Source organism: Tursiops truncatus, chromosome 14 (genome assembly GCF_011762595.2).
Source record: "Tursiops truncatus isolate mTurTru1 chromosome 14, mTurTru1.mat.Y, whole genome shotgun sequence".
Lineage (NCBI taxonomy): Eukaryota > Metazoa > Chordata > Mammalia > Artiodactyla > Delphinidae > Tursiops > Tursiops truncatus.
Genome location: NC_047047.1, coordinates 55,044,518 through 55,057,183, shown reverse-complemented (window position 1 = coordinate 55,057,183; position 12,666 = coordinate 55,044,518).

Sequence of the window (12,666 nt, the reverse complement as noted above, 5' to 3'; positions counted from 1 at the left end):
TCGATCCTTTAGTCCTGAGCGGGTTCCGAGCCGCCGGCCGGCCGGGTGGCAGTCACCCTGCTCCGAAGCCAGGTGTTTCCAAAGGTCATCTACTTGGAATGACAGGTGCTGCTCTTTTGACTTCAGAAAGACAGCCAGGGAGGGAGGAAGGCTCCTCGGCTCCAGGGCTGATGTGGGTGGGTTAAGAAAGTGGAATTTTGGACAAGATCTGTTACAGAGTTCTTTGTCTCTCTTAGAGCAAAGACAACAGAGAAGAATTTTAAAAGGCTGTCTTGGTCTCCAGAACCCCTCTGGAAGCAGATGGCATGTCAACAGGTTCCAGGGCAGGCCCCAGAGGCCCCAAATCTGGGAGCCTTATTGGAATGCAATTACCCTAAGTGCTGGCTGCTGGGATGAAAAGGCAGGAATGCAATTATGGAAGGAGCAAGCCGCAAGCTTTCATTGATTAACCTGTCCTGTCTGATTCCATTCCCCACTGGAGTGATTTTGGGGCCCAGAAGGTTGCCCTGTGCCCTAGGGTTACGAGAAAGAGAAACAGTCCCTGCAGAAAGCAAATGCCAAAAGCAGGGTTCGTGAGCTTCAGGAGGGCCTGTGCGCCCCTGAAATTGCCTGGGAGATATGCATGTGCAAAATGCAAAGTGTGCATTTTCTGGGAAGCGACGCTCCGCTCATCACGTGCTTAGAGGGCCCTGCAGCCCCCAAAGGGTTAAGAAGCACCGGGTCAGGGGAGTGAAGAAAGATCAGTGGGGCTGTTAGAAGAGGCCTCCAGGAAAAGTTCCTTCAGTTTGCAACTCCAAGTGGCCATGATCCATCTGGGTGCAATTCTGCCTCTACCACTTGCCAGCAAGTCACTTAGCCTCTCAGTGCCTCAGTCTGGTCTGTAAAATGAAGGTAAAAATCTACATCCTGGGGTTGCTGAGAGAATGAAATGACATAGAACTGCACAGCTTTTAGCCCCACATCTAGCCCTTAATAAGCTTGCAATAAGTGGGAGCCTTTATTTTGATTATCTATTCAAGCTCAGAAAAATCAAGTTGAGCTGTCTTTTGAACCCCCAACTCACAGTCTAGAGTCCCTGGGAATCCCCTGGCAAGACCCTCCTCCAAACTTGAGCAGGACCCTGAGACCCAGCATCTCCAGACACTGCCTCCTCAAACCCTCCCACCCAGGACACTTCTCCCCTGGAAGACACCTGGGAGCTCTTCTCTCCTGGCCACACCAGGAGACAAAAGCTTCTGGAACTGGGGCACATCAAGTGTCCGGGTAGTGCCAGCACAGTGCAGAGGTTATCTGGGCCTGAACGGGAGTTATCATCAGCCTGCCCCATCCAGAGAAGTTTCTGGAAATTTCAGTCACCAAAATCTTCCTGCCTGTTGAAATGATGCAGTCACACACTCGGTTGAAATGGACTTCTCTATCCTAACAAGCTCTAGAATGGGACTAATCCAAGGCCCGGTATCTGTAGAATGTCTAGTGTGGGGCTACGAAAGGAAAAACCAAATCTCTCCTCTTTCCCCCTGCACTAAGCGTGTCTTTTATTCTCTGTATTTCTGACGCTTTGCTCTGTGGTCTTGCTGACACTGGATGGACTGTTTCTCCCAGCGTCAGCCAATTCCTAGAGATAGTAAGAGACTCACCTGCTGGTACACCTTTTATATGCAAACCAAACAGTTCAGAGTCCAAGTCGTCAGCCACCTCCTTTATAAGTCTCTTACACTCCAAAGCAATATCCGCAGCCCTAGCCTCCCAGGACCAGGGTTCAAACAGCTAGGGACGGCCCCTGGGCACTAGAACCTGCTGAAATTATTCACACTAGCCAATCCTAAATCTGCTTACCCTGCCTGCCCATTCCTTGATGTGAAAGCCACGATAAAGGCTCCTGCCCAGGGGCTTCCCTGGTTGCACAGTGGTTAAGAATCCGCCTGCCAGTGCAGGGGACACAGGCTCGAGCCCTAGTCTGGGAAGATCCCACATGCTGCAGAGCACCTAAGCCTGGGCGCCGCAACTACGGAGCCTGACCTCTAGAGCCTGGGAGCCACAACTACTGAGCCCGTGTGCCACAACTACTGAAGCCCACGTACCTAGAGCCCGTGCTCTGCAACAAGAGAAGCCACCACAATGAGAAGCTCATGCACCGCAACGAAGAGTAGCTCCCGCTCGCCACAACTAGAGAAAGCCCCCCCGCGCAGCAACAAAGACCCAATGCAGCCAAAAATAAATTAATTTTTTTAAAAAAGAGGGCTCTTGCCCACATTTCCCTTAATTCTCTCTGCCTCTTTACTGACCCTGGTGCTTCCCGGTGTGTCCCCCACCATGGTGTGGCTTGACCCTTTCTCTTGGGATCCTATGAGTATAACAAAGTATCTTTTCAATGACAATTGTTTCCTGATCCCCTGACCTGTTGGCCTCACCATACCTGAATAATAATAAAACCTACGTTTTAAAACACCCTCTTTTCCCCACACCTTCCCCTCCCATGAGATCCTCAGAGCTCTCCTCCCTCAGAACCTACAGGCTGCCCCAGGCATCTTCCATCCCAGTCCCATTAGCTCTGGCCTCCTTCCCCCAGCCCACCCCTGCAGCCCCAGTTAGGGGCCAAAGCCTCCACCGCCTCTGGGGACAGAAGCAGTGCAATCCCAACTCCAGCAGGGGATTCTAGAGGTGATGGCCGTGGGACGATCTTTATTCCTCGGTTCCCAAGAGAGACTGTACCCAAAGCGCAGAGAGGTGGCACTAGCTCTGAGCCATACACTGGTTTACTCATCAATCATGCGTCTATTCATTAATCATTCATCCCCCCATCAATCATTCATCTGCTTATTTATTCATTCCGTTTGTCTGTACCTCTTCCTCGCTTCGCTTGCTGCAGATGCCGGCCCTCTCCTCCTTTGATCTGTCCCCTGTTTCTGTGGCAGCAGCTCAGCAGAGGCCTTCTGATGTCACTTTGTCAATTACCTGGATGAGAGGGTATCTCCCTCTCAGAGGAGCCTGAGACAACCAAAGGGACAGCGTAAAGCTGTCCCTGCCTGGAAGTGCCCTTCCATTGCAGGCTCCGGCCTCCTGGTCCATGGGTCAGTGGAGGGGTGGGGAGGGGCTGCAGAGGGATCTTCAGGGCCAAAAAAGAATAACGGTTTTAGACTTGCCTCACAGCTGCTTGAAAACCGCTTTTCTGGGAGGCAGGGGGTTGCAGGAAACTCAGCCTCCAGGCCTGGCTGTGAGGCCTGGGCTCAGCACTTTGCTGGGGTCCAGAGAGCATGGAATGGGGCAACCTGGGGCTAGAGTTTTAGAGGCCTAAGCTGCTAGCCTCCGACAAGCCTGGCAGCTTCCACCCACGCCACGCCCCCTCACCGCAGAAAGTCTCTTCTCAGCCAGCAGCCAGAGACCCTTTTACGTGAGTCAGATCGTGTCCCGCTCTGCTCAAGTTGCCTCCATGGCCTCCCATTCACTCAGCACAGAAGCCCAGGCCCCAGAGGATCTAGTCCCACTCACATCTCACTTACTCCCTCTTTTCAGGCCCCCCTGGCCTTGTCCATCCTCAACTCACCAGCCACACTCTGACCTTAACACTTTTGCCCTAAGTTGTTTCCCGTCTTTTTCTCCGGAATACTCTTGACCCCTGGGGCGCTCTTGAAAGTGACTCACTTCTCATTTCTTCCAAGTCTTTGCTTAATTGGCACTTTCTCCAGGAGCCTACCCTGACCCATCATATTTAAAATTGCAAACCACACACACACACGCGTGCACACACCATTCTCAACCCCCTTACTCCTTGGCACTTATCACCTTCTAACACACTCTAGAATTTTCTGATTATTTCTACTGTTTATTGTCTGTCTCCAAGGGCTGGAACGCAACCTCCAGGAGAGCAAGGGGTCTTTGTCTGTTTTCTTCACTGTTGTTTCCCAAGGGGGTACCCATGGATGCCTGGTACATAAGAGGAGCTCAGTAAAGCATTCTCTGGATGTAAGAATGAATGAATGACTGGGCTCTGGGAAGCTCCGAGAGTAAAGCTTGTGAAACCACAGACTGTGGAAGTTGGGGCTTCCTGGGGTCGAATTTAGAAGGCCCACACTGACCTCTAGCAGCTGTACAGAGGAGAAAGAAGCCGGGCAGCTCACCCACTGCCAGCCTTCTCAGGGAGAGAAGGTAGGCAGAGGCATCAGCGGGGATTGCGCTAACTCGAGATGCCAGCTCTGTGCCGCTCTGGGGCTGGCCCGTGCTCTGGATGTCATTAGCTGATTTGTTCTGCTCTGCAGAATGTACTTTTCGTATTTAGGCAGAAAAAACCAGCTTTCGGTCCTCGTGCCCTTTCTTCTGTGAGCTGTAGCACATGGCCTGCTTATTATGAATTAATCCTCTAAAGAGCATGTTCATTATTCTAATTTAATTGTGCGTCGTTTCAGAAAATAACTAAACCCAGCGCGGAATAAACTCCAACGCTGATCGGTTTTCAAGAAGTTAACCTAAGACAAAATACTGCTAGAGGGCAGCAGCAATTTGGAATCATTAAAGGGAACCCATGTAAATAATAAAAACAAAACTTATATGCAGAATTAAATTAAGGAATAGGAAATTAAATTTGTGAATCTGATCTCAAATTGAGGCCCTATATGCACAGGCTTACCCTGGCTTGGCTCTTTGCTCAGGAGGGTTGGGGCACGAAGGTTCTGCAGAGATTCCCAGCCCAGGGAAGTGGCGGACAGGAGCGAGCTCGCCGGCCTCCCCTCCTGGGTGACAGCGTGCCGTCCCGGGAAGAGGGATGTGGGATGGAGGGGGAGAGAGGGGGTTTCCCTCCCACGGGGCCTCCTCGGAGGAAGATGAAAGCCACATCATCACAGCTACATCTGGATGACTCCTGTCGAGCGCCGGTGACTGGCGGAGGAGAACCAACCGTCCCCAGCCAAGAGTCTGCACTGTGCGCCGGAGGATGCACAGGAAATGAGGCAGATGGATGCAGGCTGCTGCATCGAGATGCTGGGAGCCTTTTGCCCCAGGCAGAGCAGCCGCTCCAACCCCGCTCCACCCCTGTGGCCCGGGCACCCTCCCACAGGTAACCCAGCTCAGGACAGGGACTGGGGGACTTGCCCCCTGCCCTGGCAGCAGCCCCTAAGCAGAGTCCCATGGGACTCAACACCATGGGAGCCCAGTTCCACACACGCGAGATGCAGATTCCAACATCGGACAAATAGTCCTCTTGGCAGGCAGGCAAAGAGGGAGAAGAGGAAGGGAGAGGAGTAGGGGACGGGAGAGAGCAGACTTGCAGACTGTAAGTTGTCTGAGAGTTAGGGGTACCGGGGGCCAAGTTTGCACCATGGCTCAGACTCCACTCTATAGTTCTCCGGGATTTCTAGACCTGTCCCAGGGGTGTCTTCTCTCCTTCTTCCTCCCACTCCCATCCCTACCCAGCTCTCTTCCTCTCGTCTGGCCCCCCACTTCTCCAAGTGGAAAGAGCCCAGCCTGCAGAGTCACAGCCTGGTTTGGGTCACAGTTCTTTCTCTTACTTGGTATTGGAGCTTGAGGGGGACTGTCTCGCCTTTCTTCACCTCAGTTTCCTCTCGTGTAATAATAATAATACCTGCTTCCTCGGTTTGTTACAAGGAGTAAATGAAATAAAACACCTAGCCCAGAGAAGGCACACAGGCATTTCTGCCTTTTCATTTTCTGCTTCATCAGCTCAGGCCCACACACTCTACACAGAAATACACACATGTGCACACACACAGGCTCCATCCTCGTCAAAAGCCTTAGGCTGTGTTTCCAGAACACCACAACTAGTCTTTTTAAAAATCCAGTCAACCACCTCCTTGCCTTGATTCACAAGGGCAAGCATTTAAACACACGGCCATATTCCAGAATCTGAGTGAAGTTTTCCATTTCTATCTTCATTTTCGGTACTACACAGACAAGTTAGTCACCTCAAGTTTTCCATTTCTATCTTCATTTTCGGTACTACACAGACAAGTTAGTCACCTCAGACCCTTTTTTGAAACAAAGAGGGAGTGTAAGCAAAGCAAGCCCAAAAAACCACAAAATTATGCACGTAATTTAGGCCACAGTGATATTGATTGGTAAGTTCATTAAACAGTGATTGCACCTAAAAATACCAAACATGGAGATAACAAGGGCAGAAAAGGCTAAGAGTCCTCTTGAATTCCCTGGCTGTTTCCCCTGATCTTACTTTACTAACTGCTTATTAAAGACTGTGCTAGCTCTCTGGCCCATCCCATGATGTGTACCTATAAGTTAGGGCACCATGATCTACAGCAAATCTTGGCTCTCCCAGAATGAACTCAGAACCCCCATCAAAGAAAAATTATTCATGACGTCAGTTAAAGATGGTAAAGCAGATTTTAGTCCGGATGCGGGGCTGCTGCTGAAATGAGTTCGTGTTAGTGGAGAGAGATTGGGCTCAATTCTGGGTACAGCAAGGAAAAGTGGGAATTTATAGCCAAGGAGCAGGGTGGGGATGAGTGGATAGAAAATTACTAAGAGGAAGCATCAGGGCTGGGGTGGGCAGAGTGGGGGGATTCTGGCTAAACTGACCTAGCAGGATTCTTGCTGAAGGCAGGCTACGGTGATCAGACACTACCTGGGGGACGGTGGGGGATGAGGAACGCAATCAGGTGACAAGGGTGACCCGATCACCAGAGCAGAGGATTCTGACTAAACTGACAGCAGGATTCTTGCTAAACCTGGACCATGAAGAGATGAACACAGAAGCCCGAAGTTTAGGGCCTGATTGAGAAGAGAATTCAGAGGAGACTGAGTAGCGTTTGGTCAAGGAGAGGACCTTTGTCACCCTAGAGCAGCAGCGTGGCCAGATCCACGACCAGCGGAAGATCCCCCATCCGTGGAAAGGAAGCTGGAGAGCCAAGCTGGGCCTGAGGCTCCCAGAGACCAGGGTGGGTAACCTGAAGGTAAGGACAGGGACAGAAGGCCACAGTGGTGGCCTGCACTTAAACCAAGGGGCACATGCTGCAAGATGACCCCTCGGCCCTTAAGAAAAAGCCACCCAGATCTCTTAGACGCACAAAACACATGGTACAAGAAAGCTTTCAAAGGGGCCTTGTCCCACAGGACCCACCTGAGGGGGGTTAATTCCGAGGCTGGCGTGAGCTTGGTTGGTTCAATGGTTTCTGTATTTTTGATCCTGGATGAAAACTTCTGCATCCAGTGGATGGACTTGTCTGCCCAGGAGGGCATCTGCGTGGGGACAGCCTCACCATTTGACCATGAAGTTCAAATCATGTCTACCCCATAGAAGAGCTTCCAAGCTGGCTGCACCTTAAAGGGCCAGACTGGTTTCTCTCAACCAAGCAAACTCCCTCCCAAATAAAGTCCATATTGCTCGGCTTATGTGACCCACCCACACATAAAATCACCCATGGATCCCTTCCCTTATTGGATAATAATATTGCTGATAATACTAGCAATAATAGTCAACCCTCATTGCGAGCTTGCTTCTTGTCAAACATTTGTTCTGAGTGCTTTGTAAGAATTCGCTTACTTAGGAGCTTCCCTGGTGGCGCAGTGGTTGAGAGTCCGCCTGCCGATGCAGGGGGCACGGGTTCGTGCCCCGGTCCAGGAAGATCCCACATGCCGCAGAGCGGCTGGGCCCGTGAGCCATGGCTGCTGAGCCTGCGCGTCCGGAGCCTGTGCTCCGCAACGGGAGAGGCCACAACAGTGAGAGGCCCGCGTACCGCAAAAAAAAAAAAAAAAAAAGAATTAGCTTACTTAATACTCACAACCACCAAATGAAATAGGTATTATTGTTCTCATTCTATAGATGAGGAAACTGAGACCCAGGGAAATCGAGCCACTTGCCCATTATAACAACAGAACATAGCAGTGCTGGGGTTTGAACCCATTTAAGAACTTTTGGAAGCTTAGCCATTTTTACTTATTAAAATAACCTTTTTACACACACATACACACACGCGTGTGCACACAAAGATTCTGGAGCCTCCCAACCACAATACAGTGCTTCCTGTTGGTCACCAGCTCCCCTGTCCACAAATCTATCCACAGTGACCCTAATCTAGGCCACACAGTAAAGAGAGTACACTAGACCTTCAGTGACCCACATCTGGAAAGCAGGCCCATGTTTTCAAATGCCTTCCCACCACTTTCTCCCCTGGTCCTCATGGCTGGGTCTTCATGGTCATCCTTGCCTTTAGGCAAGTGTTGTGGCCTGGGCTCTGCGGGATGCATGGTTTATAGACAAGACCAGCCTTTACTCCATTTCACAGGCAACACAGGCTTGGCATCTAGGAGAACGTTCCTGGATGAAACAGCCTTGTGAGTTTGCTGGTACTCGTTTAAATTCCAGACCCCGGTTTTTAAGATACACACATCTGCTGTGGGACTATGTATTGCGATAGATGAAAATAGAAATGGTTTTCCATTGTATCTGTATTATTAGATTTGACCTACCATTGAAACAGCAAGAAAGAGTGAAAAATTAAAGGTGATTTGATATTAGCCTCCTATTCATATTAGAAAAAGTAACTGCTTCTGCGGTTTTCCTCACAGAGGTGTCTTTATTCATTTGACATGCCTTTAATAAGTAATCCTAGTTGTCTGGTTGCCAAGAAAGATTTCCTACAGGCAGACTTGAAAGTGACTCGGAACTCTTTGCATGCCCAGCTTCAAATGATCCCAGAACAGCAAACATTCAGCTTCCCTTCAGACTTCTGAAGTGTGGGAATAACATGAAAGAATGAACAGGAATCGTTCTGCAGCCTGCATATCCTAGGAGTGGAGCTGGCTGGCAGAGGCTGCGGCTGGGTCTACACGGACCAGGCATAGTGAGATTTGAAATAATCTCATGAAGTTCACCAAACCAAATGATTTATTTCAAGGAAGGAAATCTACTTTGGGGCCAGAAGGATCCAGGTCAGTCATACACAGACTGAGTTTTCCTCTGCTTGAGTAGCCCTGGAGTGGGCAGAGAAAGACAGGGAAGACCACCACGATTGTTCTCATGGAGTCACAACCAAAGAGCACACACTATGAATAGGTATGAATATTCACTACAGGGATTACTTATTCCTCTACATATACCAGGCTACGTGGGTAACATACATAACCTCATATAGTCCTCAAAACAACAACAATCCTATCTATGAGGTAATTGTTGCCATTTTACAGATGTGAAAACTGAGCCTCTGAGAGGTTACATGACTTGCCCAGGACACACAGTTTGGGAGGCAGAGGTCGGCTAGCTGTTCATCAAGCATTTCCCTATTCCTCCTGGACTCACACCTAGATGCCATTTCCAGGCCCCCTTGCAGGCAGACGCAGCCATCTGACTCAATTCTGACCAATAGAAAGTGGGTGGAGGGCTTCCCTGGTGGTGCAGTGGTTAAGAGTCTGCCTGCCGATGCAGGGGACACGGGTTCGTGCCCCGGTCCGGGAAGATCCCACATGCCGCGGAGCGGCTGGGCCCGTGAGCCATGGCCGCTGAGCCTGCACGTCCGGAGCCTGTGCTCCGCAACGGGAGAGGCCACGACAGTGAGAGGCCCGCGTACCGCAAAAAAATTAAATTGGGTGGAAGTGACATAAGTCATTTCCAGGTCTGGCACATAAAACCTGCCCATACATAATTCTCTCTTCTCCCACCCAATGGCTGAATGAGAGGATGCCGAGGACCCAGAGGAGGGAAAATCTGAATATGGAAGAATCCAGGATGCTCAGTAACTGCTTTGAGCAGAGGCCGTTCCTCATTACTGCTCCTGCAGGGGACGGTGATGTGAGCTGGAAACAATCTACTGTGTTAAACCACTGAAATTTGCCGATTGTTGGTTCCAGCAGAAAACCTAAACTCAAGGACTCTGAAGTCCATGCTCTTAGCCCTTTCCTTGTCTGGAACTCTACTAGGTCTGATCAACCCTCCCCAGGGGACACTGGGACCCTCTAACTTTTTTTGAGTCTCATCCCTCTTCCTGCTCTACTAGGCCTGAGGTGGTGATTTCTTAGCTTTCCACTTTCCTATCTATGCAGACATATTCCTGGTTTTTGAGAATCTGATCAAAGCTACTCCTTCTATCTCTCGGTTAATCCCTCCCCATGTGGGCCTCTGGGCCTCTGATTGTCTGTGATTTCTCCTCTCCCACGTGGACACATCAGATACATCACTAGTGTCTCTTCCACCCTTGCCCTGCCCTCCCTTCCTCAGCCAGTGCTGTGTTCTGGCCTTCATCATATCTCGCCTGGTGTAATCGTAACACCCTCCAAACGTGTCTCTTCCCCTCCTTCCCATCATCCTATTGCCTCCAAAAAGGATCTTCATGAAATAGCTGAGGCCCCAGCATCCCCTGAATTACATTTCCCCATGTGAAGTCTAACAATAATAAAAATGTAAATGCTTTTGAACATGCAATTCCATGTCTATGAAGTTACAGATACATGCACAAAATGATTTATATACAAGGATATTAACTGTCTCATTGTTTGAAGTAGCAAAAGACTGGAAACATCAAATGTCCATCAGTGGAGTCTTGTTAAGTAAACTATGGAGCACAATGAGTTTTGCCTAAAAATCTACAGATTCTATGGTTAAGTATGGTGAGCAAGATCCAAGTAAGTGTATACAACATGTTAATATTCGTGTTTTTAAAGTATTGGGGAGATATATTCCCATATGTCTGCAAAGACATGGAATGTCTCTGAAAGAATGCACAAGAAACTGTCAGTAGCATTTGCTTCTGGGAAGAGAACTGAGTGACCAGAAATCAGGGATGGGAGGGAGACTTACTTTTCACTGAATATACGTTTGTATTGTTTGAAGATCTTACTCTGTACATGTATTATTTTAAAACAATAAAATAAAATGTGACTTGCTAGTGCTTATTTGATAAAATCCAAACCCTTTAGTATAAAACGAAAGACTTTCCAAGTTCCAGCTCCAACACGTTTTTCCTGCTGGCCCTCTCACGCTACTACACGGTTCTCAGAACATTCCTTGTACATCCCCATCTCTCTGCCTTTGTTTAGGGCTCTCCTTCTCCTGGAAAGTCCTGATACTGATAGGCAGGAACTCATCTCATCTGTTATTGCCTTCATTTTCTTTATAACTTTATACTATGGCCCTTGGTCCCAGTTTGCTGTGTGTTAGAGGTAGGTGTCTTTCCTACAATGATATCTTAGACATAGCAAGTGTTCAAAATATGTCAGTGCCTTGAACCAAATTTATAATTCCACATGTCTCAGCCGCAGCTTCTAAGAACGGCTGGGAAGGGGGTAAGGGATGGGCTCACCCTTCCCCGCAGCTAAGGAGTAGAATCTGGAACCCACCCCATCAGGCTGGGGGCTGGACAAGGTCAGTAATACATCTCAGCCTGGGACATTCTGCAAGACTGGACGTCCTTCCTCTGGTCCACTCCCAAGGTCACCCCCCTCCCCATCTCTTTGTCCAAAGACCCACCAAGTCAATGGTGTGGCTCTGCTCAGGATTGAGCCTTGGCTCTGTGGAATTGGGCCCGAGAGAGGGAGAGGGAGAGGGAGAGAGGGAGAGAGGGAGAGAGGGAGAGAGGGAGAGAGGGAGAGAGGGAGGGAAGGAGGGAGGGAGGGAGAGAGAGAGAGAGAGAGAGAGAGACGTCCATTGCCCTGGACCACAGTCTGGGGTTTAAACTCAGTTGTCACAATTATTTGAAGCCTATTAAGTTTATTTATGTTCCAAAGCAGGTCCACTAGAGAAGGACCATCATAGTCGTAAATATCAGGGCTGCTGTTCTCCAGACACAGCTGGGTCTGTGGGCCCCTCCCCTTCTCAGCTCTGCAGGCCTCTCTTATAGGCGGGAGCCATGCACTCGGATGCAGGACAGCACCACCTCCTATCTGACCAATTCTGTTAGCTCAGCCAGTACAACACATGCTTCCTCTACACATTTTGGGTAGCAGGAGTGTGTCTGAGCAAGACTCAGCTATCCAGGGGAGGGATGGTGTCTTCCAGTCCTGCTCTAGTCAAATGCACAAGGGTCAGGAGCCCAGGGGTACAGGCTTTCTCCTCAAAGAACCATGGGGACATAAGGATGGACATTATACCCTGGGCACATCTAGAATTCTGTAAGAGAGCAAAGGACTGCTGGACGTGTCCTATGAGTTCCTGGCTGCGTGAGGCTTTCATTTCATTTACCAGCGTGGATTGGAGGAGACCATTTAGTTCTAAGAGCCAGTGTTTTCAAAGCATATCCCACTGTACACTGGTCTTGTAAGATTCTCCATGGAAAAGTAAAGGAGATCTTGTGGCCAAAAAAAATTTATGAAACATTGAATATTCATTAAATCCTCCTCTGGGGAGAATCGCAACGCACATTTTCATATTAAAGGCCCCGAGATGTCCTGCAGTAAAATGAACTTAACCCAGTGTGCTCTAAACACATTTGACAAAAGAATCCTTTCTTGGTGATCCCTACAAACAAACATCCCTTGATAGAAGTGTTACATGGAGTACATTTTGGAAAAAGCTGCTTTTAGAGATGTCTAAGTCCTCGAGTCCCTTCTTAGCATAGCCTAGGAGGAAAAACTTCTCTAACTTGCCCCTCACCCCATCAATCAGAGCATCCTCTGCTGGTTTAGGGCAGTGGATATCAAAATGTGGTCCCCGGATTAGTAGCACCTTTGAATTTGCCACCATTGCAAATTCTCAGACCCCAACCAACCTGG